At 39.2% G+C, this 25,697-nt stretch overlaps 1 protein-coding gene across 2 annotated transcripts in view; it reads right to left on the bottom strand.

The window, feature by feature from the left end:
* Positions 1–25,697, bottom strand: part of bcas3 (BCAS3 microtubule associated cell migration factor) — a 1,146,863-nt gene that overhangs the window by 370,632 nt on the left and 750,534 nt on the right. The gene's annotated exons all lie outside the window — the stretch shown is intronic.

Genomic DNA, 25,697 nt, shown 5'->3' with positions numbered 1-25,697 from the left:
TGTCCTTGACTAACAATGCCACACCTCCCCCCTTTAACCATCTTCCCTGATCTTATTGAAACATCTGAACCCGCAACAACCATTCCTGTCCCTGCTCTATCCATGTCTCCAAAATGGCCACAACATCGAAGTCCCAGGTAACAACCTATTGCTGCAAGTTCACCCACCTTATTCCGGATGCACCTGGCGTTGAAGTAGATACACTTCAAACCACCTTCCTGCCTGCCGGTACACTCCTGTGACATTGAAACCTTATTCATGACCTCACTACTCTCAATGTCCTGTACACTGGAGCTACAATTCAGGTTCCTATTCCACCCCTCCCCAAGGATATTGGTACCCCTCTGGTTCAAGTTTAGACCATCCCGTTTGGAGAGGTCTCACCTACCCCAGAACGGGCCCCAATTATCCAGGTCTCTGAATCCCTCCCTCTTGTAACATCCCTGTAGCCACGTGTTCAAATGCTCTTGCCTCCTATTCCTCACCTCACTAGCACGTGGCATGGGTAACAAACCAGAGGTAACAACTCTATTTGTTCTAGCTCTAAGCTTCCACCCTGAATTTCTGCCTTACATCCCCATCCCTTTTCCCACCTATGTTGTTGGTGCCTATGCTGACCATGACTTCAGGCTCCCTTCCCGCTTAAGGATCCTGAAAACACGATCTGAGACATCACGGATCCTGGCACCTGGGAGGCAACACACCAACCATGAATCTCTCTCATTCCCATAGAATCTCCTATCTGTCCCCCTAACAATGGAGTCCCCAATGACTAATGCTCTACTCTTCTCCTCCCTTCCTTCTGAGAAATAGGGACAGATTCTGTGCCAGAGACCTGTAGCCCATGGCTTACCACTGGTAAGTCGTACCCCGAACAGTATCCAAAATGGTATGCTAGTTATACAGGGGAACAGCCACGGGGATCTCTGCACTGACTGCTTCTTACCCCTTCTAACAATCACTCAACTATCTTCATTTCTAGGAGTAACTACCTCCCTGTAGCTTTTATCTATAACTGTCTCTGCCTCCTGAATGATCCTGAGTTCACCCAGTTCCAGCTCTAGTTCCTTAAATTCCAACTTTTCTACCTGTAGGGGAAAAAATGTCCCAGAAGCCTCTGCACTCTGGTAAGATTTTCAATAGAGAATTTACCTTCTCGACAGCCCTTGGCTTCCACTCTCTCTGCTTCCGCTGCAGAAATGGAAGTTATCCAAGTCATTTATAAAAACTACAAAGAGCAGAGGTCCAAGATTCTTGTGGGACACCACTGGTCACCAACCTCCAGACAGAATACTTCCTATCCACTACCACTTGTCTTCTTTCAGCCGGCCAATTCTGTATTGAGACAGCCTAATCTCCCTGTATCCCATACCTCCTAACTTTCTGAATATGCCTACTGTGGGGAACCTTATCAAATGCCTCACTGAAATTGTGTTTGACAGTATTGACACTCTGCTCCATCTGCTTTCTCCCTTTCTCTCTTCTGCACATTGTGAATTTTCTACTGTGAAAATTCCAAGATGTTGGCATTACCTGCTCAAGAAGCCATTGGTTAATTTGACATTCAGGAGTGAGAATAATGATAATGTCCCTACCTCTGGACCAGGAGACCAGGTTCAAGTCCCATCCTATTCTGGAGGTGTGTGACAGCATCTCTGAACAGGTTGATTAGAAAATAAGAGACTGTGGCTGAATCTATCCACCTTAACAGCCAAGAAGTGCTGAAGCTATTTGCATTATATTTGCATTGTTGTCCAGGTAGCAATCAAACTCTGCTCCAACTACGAGTAAACGTTGGGATGTTCAGCTGTGTATGACTCTAAACTATGCCAATCATTGAAAAAAAAGGATAAACATACATAGCCGCTTTAATGGAGTAAGTCATTGCCAATGCATTTCACAGTAGTGGTCTCACACAACATTTGACAGAGTCTTCGAAGGAGAAATTACCATTGGTGGCCAAGAATTTAGTCAAAGCAGTGGGTTTCAATGAATTTTGCTTAAAGGGAGAGCTAGAGGTAGAGAGACCAAGAGGTTTACAAAGGAAATGCCAGATGTTTAGATTAGAACAAGTCTACCAATATTGAAGCAATTGAAATCAGGGATGTGGAAAGGACTAGAGCTCAAGAGCAGTAGCTGTGAAAAAATAAAACCAGTCTATGTCTGCTGATATAAGATTCCTGAGCAAAATGAGTTTGGCAGCTTCAGTTTAATGAGCCCATTGTATAAAGTTGACCATAAACCCACACCAAAATGGCAATTTCACTCAGTGAATGGGTTGTGAGTAAAATGGAGATATACCACTCTGACGTAATCGGGGTGAATGCGTTGTCCTCATTTTGGAGCCAGAGTAACAAGACTTCTGCATTTACTTTTAACACAATTAGTTACGATCTTTGACTACATGACATTGACACTAAACATTTGAAATGCTGCTGTTAATATTCCTCACAGTAACAGAAAAAAATTAGGAGAACTAGATTGGGATGATAATCGATGCAACATGGCAGATATTGCCTATTTGTTTTGCAATTCCTATTTTTATTCTATTTATATGATCTGGTAATTTCCTCTCTTATTCTAAGCCCTTAAGATGAGTGCAGCACAGTTATGCAGGCCTTTATTACATGTAAAATTCACAACTCCTCGCCTGATCTCTTGATCCTATATCAAACACTAGCTGAAGAACTGTTTCCTGTCTGGGGCTGCCTTGCGTGAGTTTGTCCTTAGTTACATCAGCTGCTAGCCTTAATCCCTATCATGGAAAAGTACAAAAAAATTCATTACTGTCCATTCCCCCCTCCTCAATACATCCCAACCCTGACAGCCGGAACTAGCTGAGGAAGTACCTTAATGGTTACCAAACTTTTGGGAACTGTTTTGGCTTTGCTGAACTAAACATGTGTTAAAAGCAGACAACATTGGCAATCACCACTTGACCTTGTGAGAGAGCAGGAGGGGGTCACAAATTTTCAGAAAACCACAAACTTAACCAGTTAATATAAATGAGGGAAGGCATGAGTAGACCAAGGGGATATGTGAGCACGCTGATTTCCAGATGTTTGACAAACTGCTACAGAAACATTGCAAGCCAGGGTCAACGGTTTCCGTCACGGCTCTGTGGGGTTCCTGGCATGAAGAAAACACAAGACCTCTCATAAGCTTTGGGATTCTATGCAGCTGTCAAACTACTTAGAATGAAAAAAGAGCGAGGGAAGGGGAGAAGAAACAGGATAAATTAAATGAATAAAATGCCTCAGCTGAAATTCGAGGCAGGAAGAGGTTGGATTATATTTTCTAAAAACTTTTTCCATTTCCTACAATTTTTCACAAAAGCTGTTTGCTTACCCTAGCATATAGACTATTTTAAATGACTGCAATTTTTGAAGAATTTCTCCGTTTTTGTAAATATACAATAAATCTTCTCCAATATATTGAAAAGTCTGTTCCAATAAGCATGACTTACAGCTCTCTCAGCAATAAAGAACTAGAATACACTGCTGCAGAAACTCAGCAAGTCTAGCAGCAGCTGTAGAAATAAAGCACAGTTAATGTCTCAAGTCCAGTGACCCTTCTCCCGAATTGATAATAGCTAATAAATGGTAGTAAGATGCTGATGACTGGGGGCATGACAGAGTGAGGAGGTCAAGTAAGTGCACGGGTGGAGATGAAGCCCAGAGAAATAGAAATAAAAGTAGGCAGACAAAAGGATGGTTGACAGTAAGCCAATGAAGGAGAAAAGCTAATATTGGGGACAATGAGTTTGGTGAAAATGGGTTGGATGTTCTGAAAGCAGCCATGGCAGAGCCTGAGGTGGGCAAAGAAGATGAAGGAGGTGGTTAGTTTCTAAAATGACTAAACTCGATACTAAGTCCTGAAGGCTGCATAGTCCCCAAGTGGAAAATGAGATGCTGTTCTTCCAGCTTGCACCGAGCCTCACTGGAGCACTGCAGCATGCCTGAAACAGAGTATTGGCCAGGGAACAAGCTGGTGTGTTGAAGAGGCAGGGAACTGGAGCTTAGAGTCAGTTTATGGACAGGCCTCAGAAATTTCTGTTTTTGATTCAGCATCTGCAGTTCTTTGTTTTACTAATCTGTGGCCTGAGTTGTGCCATGATCCTGAGACTCAAGTGATTTTTCTTCTTGCAGCACTCAGCCTCCCAATGGTGTGTCTCAGTACAAGGGCTTTCTGGGGAAAACTCACTCAAGGCCTCAACACAGCTGTCCTGATTTGTTGTTCAGCAAGGTTACTCATAAAGAGATAGTGCAGGTCTCTTACCAGTTGTCTAGCCAGCAGACAAGACCTTTAATACCTCAACAAGATTCTATCCATATGACCATATGAGTTTGGAGCAGGACTTGATGCTTTGATTCCTTGATCCAGTTCTGTCATTTAATAAGGGTTACGGCTGATCCAATTGTAACCTCAACTCTATATTCCCACCTATCCTGATAACATTTCATCTGTCCACTTTTGCCTTAAAAGTATTCAAATACACAGTTTCTATCATCTAATGAAAAAGAAAGTTCCAAAGACTCCACAAGTACAGCAAAACATTCTCAGTCTTAAATGGGCAACCCTTTATTTTTAAACGATTGACCCCTAGTTCTAATTTCGCCCACAAGAGGAATCATCCTTTCCACACCCATCGTGTCAAGACCCCCTCACGATCTTATAACTTTCAACCAAGTCACATCTTACTACTCTAAACTCTAGCAAGTACAAGCTTGATGTATGCAAACATTCCTCAAAAGACAACCCTCCCATTCCAGGTATTTGTCTAGTCAATCTTCTCTGAAATGTCTCCATTGCATCTATATACTTCCTTAAACAAGGAAGCCAAAATACAGGACTTCAGATGTCATCTCATCAGTGGCCCAGATAACTACTGCATAAGCTCTCTTACCTTTCCTAATTACTGGCTGTGACTGCATACCAGGCTTTTGTGATTAATGCACGAGGACACCCAGATCCCTTTGCATCACAGAACTCTGCAATCTTTCACAATTTAAATAATGTGTTTCTTTTTGTTGTACCTGTCAAAACATACAATTTCACCTCTTCACACGCTGTACTCCATTTGCCAGATCTTTGACTAATCACATCCTATCTATCATTATTGCAGCATGGTGACACAGTGATTAGAACTGCTGTTGCGATGCGCTAGGGACCCAGGGTCAATTCCAGACTTTGGTGACTGTCTGTGTGGAGTCTGCACCTTCTCTCTATGTCTGCATGGGCTCTTCCAGTTGTTCTGGTTTCCTCCCACAGTCCAAAAACGTGCAGGTTAGGTGGATTGGCTATGCTAAATTGCCTCATGTGTCAAGAGATATGCAGGCTAAGTGGATTAGCCATGGTTAATGTGGGTTATGGAGATAGGATGGGTTGGTGCAGCTTCAAGAGGCCAAACTGCCTTTTTCTGCACTGTAGGGATTCTATGATTCTTTGATTATGTTATCCCATTCACTGTGAGATTTTATTTTCTGCAATAACGTTTGGTGTCGCACTTATCAAATACATCTGTTCACCATGTGGAAAACTTAGAAGTGTAAGTGCATTCCCTACACAATGTTGCAGTGTGTCACCAAGGAGATTCCTAAACTGCTAGGTATCATGCTCTAATAGCTCGCTCCCAGCTGTCCATTGTTTTTAATATACATAAAAACTAAATTACATGTTAAAGTAGAACATTCTTTGACACAGAATGACATATAGATGGATTATCTACTTTGTAAGGTCATGAATGTGTTTAGTATGATAAACTTTTAAAAGGATGATGGAAAAGTGATTTCTAATATTGTAGTATTTCAGGTGACATTAGTTTCCAGAAGCTTGCCTTATGGCAGTAAAGGAGAAATTCTTGGAGGCGTTTCCATAAAAATCACTGCAATATCATCCAGAACAATGGGAAACCTCCCTTATCTTTGACCTCAACCTGATGTATAGAATACATGAGATCTCAGCTTAACCTTTCATCCAAAAGATGACACTTCTGAAAGTGTAGCACTTCCTCAGTATAACACTAAAGAAACAGCTTAAAAGATGGAGTAGACAGAAAAGAGAAAGAAGTATTTAAATGAAGGTACAACTGACAGACATATTGCCTCTAAAATGTGAAGAAACATGCCAAAGAACTTCAAGATTGAATGATTCTGGCATTTATAAATAGCAACGCCATCATACCCTGCCTGTGTAACAAGCATTTAAACAGCATTCTTCCTGTTTGACAGAGCGTTATGTAAAAGATATATTTAATTTAATAAGCTATGGTTTATGCATCACTGAAGGCTTGTTTTCCATGATGTATTGCAGCATAATTCTCCTTCATGTTTGGTCAACAATGTCTTTACCTATATCCTCCACATTTCATTCTGAGCTACACGAGAAGTTAATGCCGTAATTAGCTTAACTCAGATTGGCAAATTAGATCTAATTAGCAGAATCCACTAGAAAGTTACTACAGCAGAAGTACTATACACAAAGTCAAACCTGTCTGTAAATTATATATAATCAATAATTTTTGTTTAAACTGAAAAGAGGAGTAGGTTAAATCCCATAATGTATAGCACTATCAGGGTTGAGAAGAGCTGAAGAGAGCCAAGGCAGATCAGACAGTACTGATTAGGTGCTGCCAAGATTGAATTTTAAAAATCTGTATACCGTAGCAGGAAATAGTAACTGAGGGAGGTAAGGCGTTCTGTAATTTTAAAATAAACCATTTAAAATTAATTTTAAAATGTATGCAGAGGAATTTAACCTGAATAAATTAATCATCCATATGTAATTCCTCATAGTGTAATTCTGGTTAGTTTTTCTTTTATTCTATACATGTTGTGAAATACAATCCTTTATTCTTTAGGTCAATATATCCATCTGTCTTGAAGTAAATAGCAAAACTTACCCTTTAAAAATAAAACCTTTTTGAAGTTACTAATCAAAACGGACATTTTGTTTCCCTTCCCAACTCCTACAGTTTGCTTAGTTACACAAAGGACATAAATAAAAACTTCAGGGAGGATGGACACAAAGGAAGACATAAGTCCAACTGCTGCCAAAAATATGTATGTATCTCATGACAAGATGTCGGCAACATTTCACAGCAGTTATATCAATTTCTTCATGGCATTGCCATTCCAATCTGCACTCAACTAAAGTTTTCTTCTTAAAAATCACCACATTACTGTAGCTGAGCTTTTCAAAAACCTTCACACTGGAATTTCACAATCTTTCACTGGAATTATGTCAATTGTGTAAACTTGTCTCTGGCAGCTATATGCACATGAACCTTTTTGGGAACTCTGTCACACTCTACAATGTCTTGCTCATACATAATTCAAAAAGGGAAGGAGGCAGAAAGCAGGAAGCTACAGGCCAGTTAGTTTAACACCTGTCTTAGGGAAAATATTGGAAGCTAATATTAAAGGCGTAAAGGCATGGCCCCCATGCCAAGTTATGATCCCACCGATCATCTATGGAGGCCTATATCTTCCATGTCAAGTTATGCCATACCCCAATACCCTCCATGGTTTCTCACAACTTCCAAGGTAAGTTTTGGCACTTACATATCTATTCACCTTGTACCGTAATGAATCAATGAACTAGATGGTGACAATAAGACATAAAATGAAACTTTAAAGATCATCCACTTTATCTTCAGAAAAGACTCCTTTTCTAAAACACAGGCCAACAACAGTGTCAATAGCAGAAACTGCAAACATTTGAAATGTAATTAAATGTAAATGATCATTATGCAATTGATAGAGATCAGTCTACTGTGATTAATTCCCATTCTGTTGCTATTTGCAATTTGTAGTATACGGCAGCATTCTGTGAAATAGTGCAATATAAGGAACATAGAGTTCTAATGTAAATGAAGAGCAGTTCTATCATCATAGTTAGTTGGAAAAGGTGCCTGAGGCGGGGGGAGAAGCGGACTCCATATGGAATAGAGTAGTTGTTGGCAAAGCTGCTAAAGACAACTGAACTATTTGGTTCTGTGTAGTTGGGGCTCAGTGAGTTTTATAGAACGGTTGAATAGCTCTATGCAGCGAGGGCTCAGGGAAGTCAGAGGATTGTGAAGGGTTTGAAAGACACTGGTGTACAATTAATAATTTAGTGAGGCAGAGTGTAAGGGTTGAAAGCCCATGAGCAGTATTGCTTGGTGCAACTGGGCAAATTAAGAGTTCAGGAAACAAATGCAGAAACAATATTGGCTTAGTAAAGTTTGCCGTTAGTTAAAAGATGCTGTTGTACCTGTATATTTGTGTGTGCTAAATTTGAATAAGGGAATTTATGAAGAACTAAGGCACAGGCTGAAGTAGTTTAGGAAAATACATTTAAAGACATGACTGTACATAGGCAATGAACAGTGTTTTTTGGCAGATGCAATGTTCCGAGTCCAGTGGGGGCTGCTTCAGTGCGCTTCCTCCTTGGTGTTGTGCCCTCAGGGAATAGTTTGGCGGCTGTGGGATGTGGCTGTGTCCTGTAGCCATGTAGAAAATCAAGAAGCCATGTATGGAACAAAGAATGTAATTTGTCCTAACTTTGTATGAGTTATTTCTTTTTAGAATTTATGTAATTGAAATGGCGCCGGCCTACAGCGACTTGTATACATTTTACTGTATGTTCATAAATGCATATAACAATAAACTTACTGCTGTTATTACTATTATTATCAAAGAACTATCACAATTTACAGCAACGACACATGTCTTTGAGGTCCGAAAACTCAGAAAAGGTCAGCCAACTATGGTTAACAAAGCAAGTTCAGAACTGCATAAAAATAGAAGAGGTCAATAGAGTAATAAATCTAAGGGAGGTTTTTAGAATACAGCAAAAGCGGACCAAGAAACTGATAAGCAAAGGGAGAATACAATATGAATGCAATCTAGAAACAAAAAACCTCACCAAAAATGGATGATAAACGCTTCTATAGGTACATGAAAGGAAACATTTGACTAAAATGAATGTACGTAGCTGGTGGACAAAGTCAGAAGAATTTATAATTAGCAATAGAAAGAAGCTAAATGATTATTTTGTGTCTGTTTTCATTGAGGAAGATACATGAAATCTCCCAAAAATAGAGATACAAGAGACTAGGGAGAATGAGGAGTAGATGATCAGTATTAGCAAGCAGGCTGTACCAGAGAGATTAATGGGGCTGAAGTTTATTTATGGGCAGGACTTGATATTCCACATCCCAAAATTTGAAGATGGTGCCCATGGAAATGATTGATGCATTGGTGATTATCTTACAAACTATATAGATTATGGAATAATTCCTGCAGTTTAGAAAATAACCAATGTCACCCCATTATTTAAGAAGGGAATGGCAGAAAGTCAGGGAGCCTTGCATCAGTAGTAGGAAAATGTTCTGTTAGAATCAGTTATTATGGATGTGATTATCAGGAACTTGGATAATAATGATCTGATTGGACACAATCAGCGTGGATTTGCAAAGGGAAAATGGTGTTTGACTGACTTCGAGCTTTTTGAAGGTGCTGAACAAAATTGACAAAGGACAAGATGGACATAAGAACACTTAAAATTTTAGAAGGTTTTTTCGTAAATTCCCCCCAAAATTAAAGCAGATGAGATAGGAGGCATGGATTAATTATTGACCAATGTTGAAAACAGAGTGTAGGAATAAATTGGTCATTCTCACCTTGTGTGGCTGTGACCCGTGGGTATCACAAGGATCAGTATTTGCCTGAAGCTGTTTATAATATAGTTCAATGATTTGGAAATAGGGTCCAAATGTGAGATTTCCAAATTTGCAGATGATACAAAGGAAATGTGTGTCGTGACGAAGATGTAAAACTGCTTCAGGTGGGGGGTTTTGAATAGGCTTAGTGAATGGGTAAGAATGTGACTGATCAAATATAACGTGCAAAAATATAAGATTCTCCACTTTTGGATGAGTTGCTCATCTGCTTTAATTGTGCACAGTTTTTCTTACATGCTAACATAGAAACTGTTGATGTACAAAGGGATCGAGGTTTTTTTGCCAATAAGTCACTAAAGGATCACATGCAGGTGCAATAGGCTGTTAGGAAGGCTAAAGGAATGTTAGTCTTTATCAAAAGAGGATTTGAATACAGGAAGAGTGACATTTTGCTGGAATTATGTACGACACTGGTTAGAATGCACCTGGATTACTGTATGCAGTTTTAGTCTCCTTATCTCAGGAAAGATTTTATTTCCATAGAGAGAGTGTAACAAAGGCTCACCAGACTTATTTCAGGGATGACAGGACTGCCCTATGAAGACAGACTGGGCATACTGAGTCTATATTCTCTAGAGTTTCAAAAACATGAGAGGCGATCTCAGTGAAACCTACAAAATACTTTAAGGGATAGATAGGGTAGATGCAGGTAAGATGTTTCCCCTAGTTGGGGCATCCAGAGCCAATTAAAAATAATTGAAAATCAAATTTAAAATAATTTTAAAATACGGGGGATGCATTGTAGGTCCAAGATAAGGGGAATTTGTTTTACTCAGAGGATTGCGAATTTTTGGAATTCTCTACTACACAGTGCAATGGAAGCTCAGTGTTTGAAAAGTTTAGAGATGATGGACTTCTGATTACCAATGGGTTACAGAATTATGGAGATGGATAGGTTAAAAAAATTGAAATGATTGATCAGTCTTGATTCTATTGAACAGTGGGGCATTCCTGTTCCTATTGTGTCAGGACACCCTACGTGAAGCTATGTCCCTCGACTTGTCCGAGGTCTACTCCCTTCATACTTTGAGACATGGCCTTTGTTTGAAGCATATGCTTGCGTTTACTGTGTACGCTGCTGGTACATGGTACAGTTGATAGACTGACTCAGCACAGTGCCATACAGCAACATGTCCACCACCTTGACTGATAATGACTGCTGACAACTACAACAAGCTGGCCAACATTGTGTCAAAAGGCAGGTCAAGACAGAAATTTGTGTGGCTTTAAGCTATGGCTGAGAGGACAAAGCCTGAAATGGCAAGGTAAGGCAGCTCTGAGGTGCACCCTGGTTTAATGCATGATAGGGTGCCTGTCCTTGTGGGCAAAGTGTCCAGACAAGCTGGCACTGAAATTGCAGTACTGTTAGTGGGTCAGAGATGTGTGTGTGTGTGCGTGTGTCTGTGTGTGTGTACTCTGCCATGCAGCATGCCATGAGACAGCCAATACTACAGTCCAAAATGGAGGTGCACAGGAGCAAGTAGTGAGCTGGAGTTGCCGGTACCTGCTCCGATTTTCATGTAAGGAAATTGTTTGCCACCTGTTTCTATACAGTATGTGGTAGAATAGCAAAATGCATTCAGGAAGCTTTAGGTAATAATTAATGTTAATACATGCAAATAGGCCTCTTGCTGCTCCTAGGGAGATTCTCATCTTGCCATTCAAAATCTGCTTAAAGAATTGGACTTCTTTCTGCCAATCTCATGCTATTTTTCCAAATAATTCACCAATGCTCAAATTATATAGGGGCTGGGAAGTTTCTGTTCAATGTGTCTTTGTAACACTTGACAAAATAAAGTGGACGCAATTGTTTTGAATACTACCTCAAACCTATTTAATTGGCCAAATCGCCCCTCTAGTTAAATCTAAATGTTGTTATGAGTACTGGAGGAGTGGGACTAGAAAGGAATCAGAGTACCTCTCCAACCTTGGTTATAACAACCAATAAAATAATATTTTCTCTCATGCTCAACTCTTCCAACAAGCTCATGAACGTTTGGACTCTCTGGTGAAACAAAGGAATAGAAGAAATGAGAGGCTATAGGGGATGGATGGGAAACATATGTAGGGTACAAGATGCCACAGATGGGGTGTGGGTATGATGTGGCATGGGTGACACCTTACAAAATTTTCCTTTTCAAAAGGTTGCCTCATTCAGATCATGATTCATACAAACAGAGAGTGCTAGAGAAACTCAGCAGGTCTAGCAGCATCTTTTTTCAGTATGGTATGACTCTTCTTCAGAGTTGCATTTCTGCCAGTCTCACACTGACCAATCTTACCTAGCTCTCCAGTTCTGAACAGCAGTCATATCAGACTTTAAACATTAACTCAATATCTCTCCACAGATGCGATCAATCCTGCTTACTTACTCCAGCATTCTTTGTGTTTGTTTCAGATTTACAGTGTCCACAATATCTTGCTTTTACTCATTTAATACACCTCTGGGGATGCCATGAACCATGACTCCTTGAAAAAGTTGGTCTGATTCAATGAAAATTATTGGGGACCAAAACCTGCTTATCCCGCAATAGAACTAGCCATATTGGAAGTGTAGGGTACAGCTTTGCGATCCAAAACTGCCAAACTCTCAAATTGTTCTAGGAATGGTTCTAATTGCCATTTTCTCTCTCTTCCATGAGATATCTCCAACTCCATGAAAATCTAGCACATCACCATTAAAAGTGTGAACTCAATACAAAGATATAACCATGATTAATCCATATCTAAGCAGCTTGGCTCTGGGTGTCAATGAGAAGATCGGTGAGCTATTCTCTTTAATATCAGAATTAGGTTCTAACCTTTCTGTGTCCAGAGTATGAATCCATGACAGAAAGATAGAAGGTTTCTTCTCACTGTTGAATGTAAAGTTTTCAAACGATACAAGTTTGAACAAGTTTAATCTAAGTTCTCAGGGAACATCATGTTCAGAACTAACAACTTAATTTGAAGTTAAATTAACCATTTTTAAGAGGATCAGTCACGTGGAGTGAAAATGTTTTAAGTGCAGTAGGTGGCATATTTCAAGCTTTGCATTAAACTAAGTCATGGACAGGGCTTTGATGCTGTCCATGGTTAGAGAGAAAAGCAATTTACTCACCTGGAAAAATCATGTGCCAGCCCCTACTGCTGGATTTTAGCACATAATCAAGCACACTATAGTACTGAAGCAATAATTCACTGTTCATGCTGACTCTCAGAGGACAATCCAGTTGAATCCTATTGACCTATTTCTATGAAGTATTATATGGCAATTCTTGAAGAAAGAATGGATATGTTCTCCTAATGTTCTGGATGAGAAAGCTTAAACAAGCACCAGGATCACTATATTTATCAACTGCTGATTGATCTCACTCCTATTTGGATAATTCTGTCCAGATGCCATGTTTTCTTGTATGAAAGTGAAATACTGTTGGGAGCTTTCCAAGATTCGGTAACACGTTACATGTACCTAGGCCAACCCTCACTTTGTTAAGCATTAAAATTCACAAATGTCTGTACCATCTATTCTGTTGTGAGTTAACTGGTTGTTGTAGTCACAGCAAAACATGGGAGAATCAGAGCTACTAAGTACAAACAACTGACCCTGACATGGACAATATATGGTGCATTCTGCTGCATTAGGCTTCTCCTACTTGTTACTTTTCTACAGTCTCAGTCTCACATAGCAGAGGGCACAGAATAATAATAAGCCTTTCAAAGTCTGGCTACACCTGCTTATGGCATGTGTGGTCAGCTTGGCATGACAGAGACTGACAAAACAACTTGAATCCCAAAGCCCAGTTAGGATGAAATTAGTAAAGTGTGTGGGCTCACTGGCATGATACAAACTCTCTCTTTTAATGACGATGTATTTGAACTTTGTTTTTTATTTAAGTGTTTACATTAAATAGAATGGATTTATTGGTGGGTCAAAGTCTTTGAGTGGTTGTTGCCATGTGAACACAGAAACCCATATGCTCAACTTCCTAAAACTCTTAGCTGCTACTTATGTTGAGTGGATGCTCAGGTCCTTTAATGTAGAAATTTAAAAGCTGTTCTTTACCCTTCACTGTGTTTACAATTGTTTTTCACATTAATTCCTCCTGTCCAGCATATAAAGTATGTTAATCAGTACATTTCAGTCAATGGGTGGATATGTTTCTCAGGAGAATTTTCCCCCTTATGCGCTCTTGGTTTGGGATAACTTCCTTTGAGTTATGATGAAGATTGTCAAACTGGAGCCAGACAGCCAAATTTAGCTTCAAAAAACCAAATGTAGGTTTACTGACTTGACTAAAAGCAAAGTACTGTGCATGTTGGAGATCTGAAATAAAAATAAAGTGCTGGAGAAATTCAGGAGACCTGGCAGCAGCTGTGGAGAGAAAACAGAGTTTACGTTCAAGTCCACTCTCATTCTTCTGAAGAAGAGACCTGCTGGGTACCTCCAGAATTTCTGTTTTAATTTTATTGACTTGACCTTAGCTCTGCAAAATATAATTTTAGAAGACAAACTCTTCAATTCAGCACTATAAATGTTGACAGGACACATACTATACGCAATACACCCCTCCCTTTAATGTGGCTCAAAGAAGTATAATGAAAGAAATATTAGTGTATATTAGCAATTACATTGAGATGAAATTATGGTCCACTGGAGAATAATCTAAACCACATACATATCCACGTGGATTGATGCAAAGTAGTCACATAATAAATTTCCCACAAAGAAACAGCTACTGGCATGGATTAAAGTTAATGGGAGAAGTGTTTAACAGGTGACCAAAGCCATCTTCTTCAAGATGATCAGAGATTTCTACTTAGCATAAATGATTCAGACTCGTTAACAGCATACACCACTGGTGGGAAGGTCTAAATTTGTAGTTTTGACTCGTTTTGCCTTCCTTTTCAAAGAGCCCATTTGGCTGACTTTAATTTCAGGTCTGATCTTTGGGATTTCATTTTTTGTCTGTTTTTTTCAGTTGTGTGCTTCTGTCTTAGCTATTCTCAAATGTCTTTGATTTTTTAAATGTTTCAGTTATCACCTGATCTAAAAATTATCTTGACACCCTGATAATATTGCTCAGGGTGGTAGGAACCAGAGCAGTAGGTCAGCAAATGGAGTGATAAGGAGAAGGTAGAGGTTAAGCCAAGTAATTCTAATAGGAAGCACAGGCAGTCCCTGGTTAATGGACATGGTGGGACAGGTGGCCTGAAGTGTATCTATTTCAATGCAAGGAAGATAAGAAGTAAGACAGATGAGCTTAGAGCCTGGATCAGTACATGGAACTGTGATGTTGTCGCCTTTATATAAACTCGGTTGAGAGAAGGGCAGGATTAGCAGCTCAACGTTCCAGAGTTTAGATGTTTCAGGCATGATAAGAGAGGGATGAAAAAGGAGGGGGGGGAGTTGCATTACTGATTAAGGAGAATGCCACAGCTGCACTAAATGAGGACATCTTGGAGAGTTCCTCCATCGAGGCCACATAGACAGGAATAAAAAAGGTGTAATCATTATAATGGGTTTACACTATAAGCTCCCAATAGCCAGCAGGAGATAAAGGAACAGATTATGCAAGTAGATCATGGAAAGATGCTAAAACAATGAGTTTGTTATAGTTGGCAATTTTAAACGTTCCAAATATTTAGTGGGACTCTTTTAGTGCCACGGGCTTAGATAGGGCAGAATTTGTTAGGTACAATTAGGAAGGCTTCTTGAAACAAAATGTAGATAGTCCAATGAGGGAAGGAGCTGTACTAGACCTTGAGGGTAAGGCAGTGGATGTTGTCTAAATAAAGTTAACTAAAGCTATTGACAAGGTCCCTCATGGTAGGTTGGTCCAGAAGATTAAGTCACATGTGACCGACAGTGAGTTGGTAATTTGGATATAAAATTGGCTTGGTCACGGAAGACAGAAAGTAGTTGCGGAGGGGTGTTTTTCTGACTGGAGGTCAGTGACTAGTGGTGTTCCACAATGATCAATGTTGGGACCACTGTTGTTTGTAACTTATATAAATAATTTCAATGAAAATGTAGGCAGTCTGAATAGTAAGCTTGCACATGACATGAAAATTGGTGAAGTTGCAGATCGTAAAAAAGGTGGTCGAAGGATAGAGAAGGATATAGATCAGTTGGAAACTTGGGCGGAGAAATGGCAAATGGAGTTTAATCTGGATAAGTGTGAGGTGATGTATTTTGGAAAGTCAAATGCAGAGGAAAATATATGGTAGGACCCTTAGGAACATTGATATACTTGGGTACAAGTCCGTAGTTGAAAGTGGCAACACAAATGGATAAGGCAGTAAAAAGAAGACATGCAGCATGCTTGCCTTCGTTGAGAGGGGCATTGAGCATAAAAGGTGATAAGTCATGCTGCAGCTGTTTGAAATGTTAGCTGGACCACATTTGGAGTATTGTGAGTAGTTCTGATCACCACACTATAGGAAGGATGTGGAGGCTTTACGGACAGTGCAAAAGTTTGTTTAGCATGATGTTGCCTAGACTGGAGAGGTTAGAGTTGCCTAGACTGGAGAGGTGGTAGAAGCAGATATGATAGCAACTTTTTGAGTTGCATTTAGACTGACACATGAACAAATAGAGAGATATGGACCATGTCCAAGAAGGCGGGATTAGTTTAGAATGGTTGGCACAGATGTGGTGGACTGAAGGGCCTGCTTCTGTGCTTTATTGTATTATGTTCACCTCCTAGCCAAATTTGTTCCAAGCTTAGTGACACACAAACTAAGCCTTTCTTTGTGGATACAGTTTCTGAACTGCTCAGTCTTGCTGATATTTCTGATGCTATTACTCACCTCTGAAACAGGTGGGACTTGAACCCAGGTCTCATGACTTAGTGGTAGGGTCACTACCAGTGCACCACAAGTCCCTCAAACAACTCAGACATGCTTTTTTTTATATCTAGAAGTGCTCTTACACACAACGTTTTTATCCCCATCACCAAATCACCCATGGTCATTTTTCAACTATTAACTACCACCAGTAAATCACTCATGTTTCCAATTGAATAATTTATGTGCAAAACCCATGAAGGGCAACACAAACCATTAAAGGTGAGGGAAAGGTAGGGAGATGGGGAAGGGGTGAAATCAAAATGGAGTTGGAACTACTCAGGCTTGCAGCTTCTTGCACACAGCAGGCTACCTGTTCCCCATTTCACCAGTCAGTTATTTAATCTATTTACTCCTGCTTAATGCCTTGCCATTTAATTGGCTTGACCTCAGTTCTGATTGCACTTATGTAGGTTATAAATGAGTCCACAAATACATCTCATCTTTAGCATTCTAACTTCCCTCATACTTTGTCTTTATTCTGGAAAAAAATATCCACTTAATTTTCTCTTTTTGGTTCTGAGTATGCTTTGGGTGATCCCAAAGTCATGAAAGGCATGTTAGAAATGCAAGTTCCTTCTTTCTTCAGATGCTAATTGATCTGATGTTGTTTCCAGCATTTTTTTTTACTTCTCATTTTTCTATACATGGAAACTTTCCTTGTTACATTGTAGGTGTTACGAAGGACAATGGAATACCTGATTACAACAATATACCAGCTCAAGTTTGAGAAAGAAGTGAGAGAGAAAGAAACAAAGGAAAAAAAAAGAACTAAATGATGGATAGAGACAGAAACTGAGACCTTGGATTGCCAAAGAAAGTTTTCAAATTGAAAACTGAAGAAAAGACACTAAAAAGATATAACATATTTGAAGAAATGTAATTGTACTTTGTGTGTTGGATAGCATATGACATCTCCCTCCAATCTAAGTGCTTTGTTTTCAATCTGTGGGAACTATTGGATGCATGTCACTTGAAAACAGCGCATGAATCGTATGGATTTTCAGATTGTGAGAAATTCAGCTACTGTGAAAAAGACAGCAAGGTATGTTCAGCTGAAAATATGTGGCTTTTCATAGCTGTAAGTGAGTTGACTAATGAAAGAAACAGCAAGAAAGCAGTTATAAACAAAAGCAGTCTGTAACATTATATGATTGGGTGAGTAAAAAGTGAGGTCTGCAGATGCTGGAGATCAGAGCTGAAAATGTGCTGCTGGTTAAAGCACAGCAGGTCAGGCAGCATCCAAGGAACAGGAAATTCGACGTTTCGGGCCAGAGCCCTTCATCAGGAATGAGGAGAGCATGATTGGGTGAGTCAAAATGACCATGCAATTTTGCATTCGGTGCTGCTGTGGAAATGAAAGGAGGTATAAAACAGAATTTTAACATTTCACACTATTAGTGGCAAAACTATGAAATTGCTTCAGAATTAGTTAAAGCAACTGAGAAACGACAGTGACAATCCTGCTATCAGTGGTGGGAATGAATCCTATAAACTGTTTTGGAATTTAGATTTCACTGAGGAACAAAAAGCTAGACTGCAGAGATTTTGGAAGCTTTGAAGTTGCCTATTATACATTGCCAATGAACGATATATGTTCTACAAAGTCAGAGGGCTAGAGAGGCATTGATCAATATATGACTGCACAGGTACATCTAGCTGAACCTTGAGTGGTTGGACAACCAAAAAGATGATCTCATCAGACAGAATTGTCTTGGGCATAAGAAATCCTTCTGTGAGAACAGGAGACAGCCGAGACAGGAGAAAGTCACTCTCAAGAAAGCAATTGATGCGCAGAAGTTTTTTATTTAATTGTCAGCTACAGCACATTAGTCGGTGATTGGATACTTTTATATTCTTATGGAGCAGTGGATATACCAAACTGCATGTGCAGCCATCTATATCTTATGAATGGCATCCAGAATGTAGTTAGAAATTTGCTGCTTTCACTCAGCTTCACTTGCCAGTAATCATCCTTCGCATTGAGTTTAGAAAAGAAATTTGCTTTGTCAAGTTGTGGCAAAATTTCTTCATTAATCAAGGTCAGGCCTTGCATTATGCTAATACCCATTTTACCATGAAGGAGAATATATGGTGTATTTGCCAAAAAGCTAGTAGGAAGATCAAGGCTAGCAGATGCAGTGTAGATACTGTACAGGATATCACAAAATAAAATTAAGCATGTCAAGTGCTGGAAAGCTGTGGTACCTCTGCTAAAAGCTGGATTACTTTGCATGATAACGATTGGCTAGAAAATTACAAAACAAGCCTATAACAATGGCTAAAAAAGAAATATCACCCCATTATTCTGAAAGAAAAATCACTTCATACAACACACTAGGATGACATTGTCAGATCTAAAGGTGTTAAGTGTTTTGTGACTGTTAGAATGATGATTGCAGAAGAAGAACATCAAAGGAATATTTAAGTGTCAGACAGAAATTGGTGTTTTGCAGAACACTGAGTTTTCCAGATCTGTACAAAGAAGCTCAAAATGGTAACCCAAAAAGGAAGATTTCCAAAGTATGGTTGAAGAAATATGATGGAATTATATCATCCCAAGAGGACAAGTAATTAAGCTGAGAGCTTAATGCAATGGGAAGAATAAATATAAGGAATTCTATAAAGTTGACCTTAAGCACGGTGGGCGGCACGGTGGCACAGTGGTTAGCACTGCTGCCTCACAGCGCCAGAGACCCGGGTTCAATTCCCGCCTCAGGCGACTGACTGTGTGGAGTTTGCACGTTCTCCCCGTGTCTGCGTGGGTTTCCTCCGGGTGCTCCGGTTTCCTCCCACAGTCCAAAGATGTGCGGGTCAGGTGAATTGGCCATGCTAAATTGCCCGTAGTGTTAGGTAAGAGGTAAATGTAGGGGTATGGGTGGGTTGCGCTTCAGCGGGTCGGTGTGAACTTGTTGGGCCGAAGGGCCTGTTTCCACACTGTAAGTAATCCAATCAAAATCTACTTCTCTCACCTTTAGCAGAATACAAAGCTTGGACAGAGTGATTTTCAGTATTTTGTCACATTATTGTCACATTAACAACTGGACACATCTCAGAATATTGTCAAGATGCTTTTACAAGTCTTGAGTGTCCTCCTGTTCAATATCATTTTGAAGCAGGTGAAAGTGTGAGACCAATGCAACATGTGGAGAATTTCAACTGACCTCGGGTACGGCCTGAAAAGATAAAATAAAAGATCTGGAAATGGAGTGAGTAATCAATAAAGTAATTACATCTACAAACTTGAATAATAGCAGTGAAAAAAAACCTGAAAAATTGTGAGTTTATACAGATCCAAAACATCTCAATAAATTTAAGAGATCTCACTACCCTCTGCCAACCAAAGAAAAACTTTTGGGGAGAGAAAACATGACAGGAGTCCAACCCCAAGAAATTTCAAGGCATCTTCCTGAAACCACTTTATCAGTTCCTAAAGATTTGTAAAGTATGTTCCTTCCTGGCAGAGATACATTTGGACATGGAATACAGCAACATTTCCTATGAAGAAAGAAGATGATTTTAAGGTTGATTAGATTAGATTAGATTACTTCCAGTGTGGAAACAGGCCCTTTGGCCCAACAAGTCCACACCAGCCCGCTGAAGCGCAACCTACCCATTCCCCTACATTTACCCCTTTACCTAACACTACAGACAATTTAGCATGACCAATTCACCTGACCTGAATTGAATGTTAAAGTTTCCAGATTCGACTAGAAGCAACAACTTGGAAGTCATCAATACGGACATTATATCATAAAGACAAGCAGCATGCTCAAATCAAGCAAATCATGTAAATTATGCAACAAGAGGCAACTCTCAAAGTGCTGAAGGAAGTCATGATGAAAGGATGGCCTGAAGGCTTCAAGGATATATCCATTGCTATAACAGGGTATTGGTCATAGAGAAATGGTGCTAGTACAAAATGGCATCTTGTAGTGAAGAAATAGAGTTGCTATCCCTCAGGAGATGAGAAAAGAGATGCTGAAGTACATCCATGCAACCATCGAGGAATTGGTCTAGTCTACAAGAGAATTGTTTTCTGGCCAATTATGAACAATTAAGGATCACATTTGCTAATACAGTGCTTGTAACAAATACCAAACTAAATAGGCTGAAACACTGCACAACACCCCAGACAGATCATGGATGAAGTTTGGAGAAAACGTCCACACTCTTATAGGAAGTAATTACCTTGTCATTGACAATTATTATTCTGAGTTAGACCAGTTGACACCAATGACTGATTGTGCAAGACCAGATGTATTTTTGCAATTGTAGACATCTATGTACAAGTAGCTGCTCAGGAAAACATGATCACATCACCTATACAGATTACAGAATGACCATCAGTCCCAGAGGTCCACTGTTCATCAGAAATAGATCAGCAACAACTTGGTATGGCAACAGCATTCACTACAGAAATAATACTCTTCTGAAAAGGAACATCACTCAAGAATGAGCAGGTATCAGAAATGCTGTTAGGTTTAATGTTGAACTGACTGAGGAAGAAAATTACAGATAGACATTGAATAAATCAAACCAACCAATTGTTGCAGACTATCTAAAAAAGTCTTGGTGTATGAAGTCAAAACTAAACATATTCTGCACACAACATAAAATGCATTCCTGATCTGAACTGGAAAAAAATTGCTGGAGAAACAAGACATTGCCACATAAGGAAAGAGAGAGGGAAAAAATATCAAATGGCTTTCATCACATATTACACAGTGACTTGATCACATTGACAGGGTCTGAGGACACTGTTAAGGGACATATGGGCACCAAGAAGAGGAAGAGCAGTGTAAGCAGCACCCACAAAACAGTACAATAAAAGTTTTATGATAGAGCAATTCACACTTCCAACATAATTATTCAATTAGTTCTGCTATAACACATGTTTCTTCAATGTGAATTGGGAATAACATGATTGAAGAATTTGGATCATTATTTGTAGAACACAAACTTTCCTTACCTCTATTGACTATAACGTGATTCTGGTCTCATTGGTTTAAATGGTGCCACTATTATGCTATTTTCTTATAATGCGGGATTGCATGGGAACAGAACTATCACATTAAATCAGAACAGTCTGTATCCTTAACTACAATATGTTGCCAGGGAATTTAAGCTAGTCAATAATTCCCAACACTTCACCATCTCAGAAGATGATTTTCATCTCTTCAGAATGTCTCTAAATGTTCCAGAATCAGTAAATTAAAATGCATTCATCATTGTTATTTAAGCAAAATAAAACTCAATTTTCAGCAAGGTCTAAAAACAGCAAAACAAATGAGTGGCTAAAGTTCTTGAGTCTGATAGTTAAGAGATGAAACTTGGAGAATCAAAGTTCATAGAATACCTTAAATTCAAATCTAGGCTGGCCAGCCAGTACATTTTTGAAGGAATGTTGTATTCTCAGAAGTTTTGCCTTTTGAATTAATTATCAAACCAACTAGGCCTTGACAGCAGTTTCAAGAGGACACTAAAGATCCCATTTGAAGAAGAGCGGTTCAATATTCTGCCAACACTCCTCCTCAAAATACTAACTCCAAAAATACTTCAGTTGCTATTCCAGCATTGTTACTTGATAACAATTGAAGAATGGTTACTAACTTTATGTTAAGTGATGAGTTGAATGCCCTCCTTCTGTGCTATGTTTTTCCATAGTTCTTTAAGACAGCACAAAGCAAAAACTTCTTCCTTATTCCAGCTTCCTCTTTGATTGCACCCCTTTTGTCATTTGACACAAAAAAGATGTCAAACTCAATATTCTCTGTCAGTTATAAGCTCTTGTGCTGTCAAGAAGTTTGCTGGCAACAGTGTGTTTCTGTTGGTGAAGGGTTAATAAGTAAAACCACAACACCCTCAGTGCAAGTTAAAGGTTACTGTGAACAGTCATTTGTTTGAAAACATTACATAAACATTTTTCCGGATGTAATTTTCAGTCCAAGGATACATTTCCCAGTAGAAATCAGCAGCTAAAAAGGAAATCATTTAGTCTTGATAAGTGCCAAATTGTATCCTTGTTTTCCTGCTCTGGTTTACTTTTACCAGCAATACAACTTCTGCATTCTTGCTGCTCCTGACAAGACCAACACTTTAAACTGCAGTGCTTCTTCTGTGGTCTTAAGAATACTTTCCTCCTTTAACAAAGATAACTGTTTGAAGACCAAGCTGAGTAATTTACACTTCTGCACAGAATTCAAGTTTTGAAGTGTAAGTCTTTTTTCACCGGCACAATTTCATTATTCAACATTTAGGAACATCTATGCTGGCATAATAGATCAAGTGTTCGAGAAACTCATGAAAGAAGTTGACAGTTTTAACACATTACTGATTATTCATTTGCTGACAATATTTTATTTTATCTTCAATAATAGGATGTAAGCACTGCAGCAAATCTAACATTAATTGTTCAAGCCTAATTGCTATGGAAAGGAGCTGGTGAGCCACCTTATTCAACTGATGTAGATACATCCACAGAGTTATTAGGGAGGGAGTTTCAGGATTCTGACTCAGTGACAAAGAAAAGATCTCAGTCCAAGTAAGGATGTGTGTGACTTTCTAATTGTTATAACATTGAAACACACAGCTGAACCAAATCAGCCTTTCCATCTCTGTATTTGCAACACATAAATAAAACCTTCAGGGATCCTCAAAATTGACCCCAATGGTTACGAAGCATAGAGTCATACAGCACGGAATCAGACACTTTGGTCTAACTTGACCACACTGACCAAACATCCCAATCTGACCTCGTCCCATTTGCCAGTATAAGACCCATATTCCTCTAAGCCTTTTCTGTTCATATACCCTTCCAGATGCCTGTTAAATGTTGTAAGTGTATTCACCTCCAACACTTGCTCAGACCACTCATTCCATACATGCGTCACCCACTGTGTGAAAAGGTCCTTATTAAATCTTACCCCTCGCACCCTTAAACCTATTCCCTCTAGTTTTAGACTCCCCCACTGGGAAAAAAAACCTTGGCTATCTTCCCTATCCATGCCCCTCATGACTTTATAAACCTCTATAAGGTCACCTCTCAGCCTCCGATGCTCCAGGAAAAAAAGCCCAGTCTATTAACCTCTCTCTATAGCTCAAACCGTACAATCTCGACAACATCCTTGTAAATCTTTTCTGCAATCTCTCAATTTTAACAATATCCTTCCTACAGAAGGGTGTCCAGAATTGTACACAGTTTTCTAAAAGAGACCTCACCAATGTCCTGTACAGCTGTAACATGATGTCCAAACTCCTATACTCAATGTCCTGACCAATGAAAGCAAGAATGCTGAATGCTTTCTTCATCACTCTGTCTATCTGTGACTCCATTTTCAAGTAACTATGTATCTGCACCCTTAGGTTTAATTGTTCAGTAAGACTCCCCAGTAAGACCTACCATTAACTAGGTCTCATTGTTCAATAAGACACCCCAGCACCCTACCGTTAATTGCCCTGGTTTACTGCAACCAGACATTTTGAAAAACCAATCCAGATTTTGGAAATAATCAAATTTCAACACTGATTTGTAGTTTAAACAAAAGATGTCGCAATGCACTAACAAACAGTAGCTTCAGTAGAGCAAAATTAATCAAAGAAATCTCATTGGTCTATACTTTAAACCCAAAGACTTTATTTTTAGCCCCATTTACACAAGGGACAGACAGACTGATAAACATAGGTAAGGGATAAATAGAAGAAAATAACAAAGCTGGCCAGATTATCTAAGTGGTTTTATGATGTGTTGTTCCCCAGGCATAGATGATGGTTTCTTGGTTGATCTCTGAAGATGTGAATCAGGGTCACCTTTACAGTTCATTCAGATAAAGGCATAGTCTTAGTCTTCTATTCTCTGAGCTTCTAAGAGCTGGGAGGTTAGGCAGGGAGTTTTCAAATCTTCATACTGTAGCACCAACAGCCAGATTTCTTTTTACAGAAAACACAGTTAAAAACCCAAATCAAACTCTGACTGCTCCCTGACAAACCACCTTCTCTTCCTTGAGAACCTCATTATCATTCAACATCTGTCATCTGCTTGAGTAAAAGGTATTTTCCAGACTTGCTGGAACCAATTCACAGGTACTGAGCTTGTTAACAGCCAACTTCTGCTATCTGTTTATACACAATGCTCGCCCCAGTCTTGAAACATCTGTAGAACTTTTGATTTGGACTAACCTACAATTAACTTCCAGGCTTGGCCTCATATGAGTTAAAAAAAAATTATTAGCTATTACCTACATTCCAAAAGTTATCGTGAGCTCTCAGTTCTTAGTTCACAGCTCCATACCAAAATTGATAGAAGAATAAAACAAAAACAATGAAATATCAGCAAGGGCTTTAACATAACTTTAACATTAAAATGAAGCAACAAGCCTGTCATAATCATTACTATACTAATTAAATACGTTGTAAAAATGTTTTGTTTGGCAGGCCCTCCTGCCTGTGTCTGAATCTGCCAAATCCCATTGGAAATGTGATTGTGTTTACTGGTAATTCTTTCATACAGAAAGAATTACCAGTAATTACCAGGAGAATCGATGTTTCAATCATAAGCTCTTTCCCGATGAAGAGCTCATGTTCCAAATGTTGACTCACCTGCTCCAGCCTGACCCGATTTGCTTTTCCAACGCCACACTTTTTGATTCTTTCGTACAATCAAACTGCCAGTATTTGCACATGAAAGATATTCATCCATATTGTGCTTTGTCACACCTTGAAGAAATATTGCATAGAATTATTTGCCATTTCAAAGCACAGTAACAGGCATTTGGTCCAACTGGTTTGTGCTTCACAAAAGCCTCCTCCCACTCTGATTTATTTTATCCTTTCAGAATATCTAATCCTTTCTCTTTCATGTATTTACCTAGCTTTCTTCTAAAAGGTATTTATGCTATTCAGCTCAACTACCCCATTTCAACATGCTTTTCAAATTCTACCATATTCTATGCAAGGAGATTCATCTAAATTCTTCCTTAGATTAATGAGTTTTAACATTGTGACAGCATGGACAAATACAATACCCCCATCTATTCCTATGACTATCTTTATGCCCAAATGTTGATGGATAGCGATTAGAAATAGGTACCCTGGTCAATTTACTTATTCCTGCCAGGTTTTCTAGATTTTTGCTCCCATCCAAAGT

Source organism: Hemiscyllium ocellatum, chromosome 31 (genome assembly GCF_020745735.1).
Source record: "Hemiscyllium ocellatum isolate sHemOce1 chromosome 31, sHemOce1.pat.X.cur, whole genome shotgun sequence".
Taxonomy (NCBI): domain Eukaryota; kingdom Metazoa; phylum Chordata; class Chondrichthyes; order Orectolobiformes; family Hemiscylliidae; genus Hemiscyllium; species Hemiscyllium ocellatum.
Note: the sequence above shows the minus strand (reverse complement) of the source record. Positions and strands in the feature narration are given on the sequence as shown.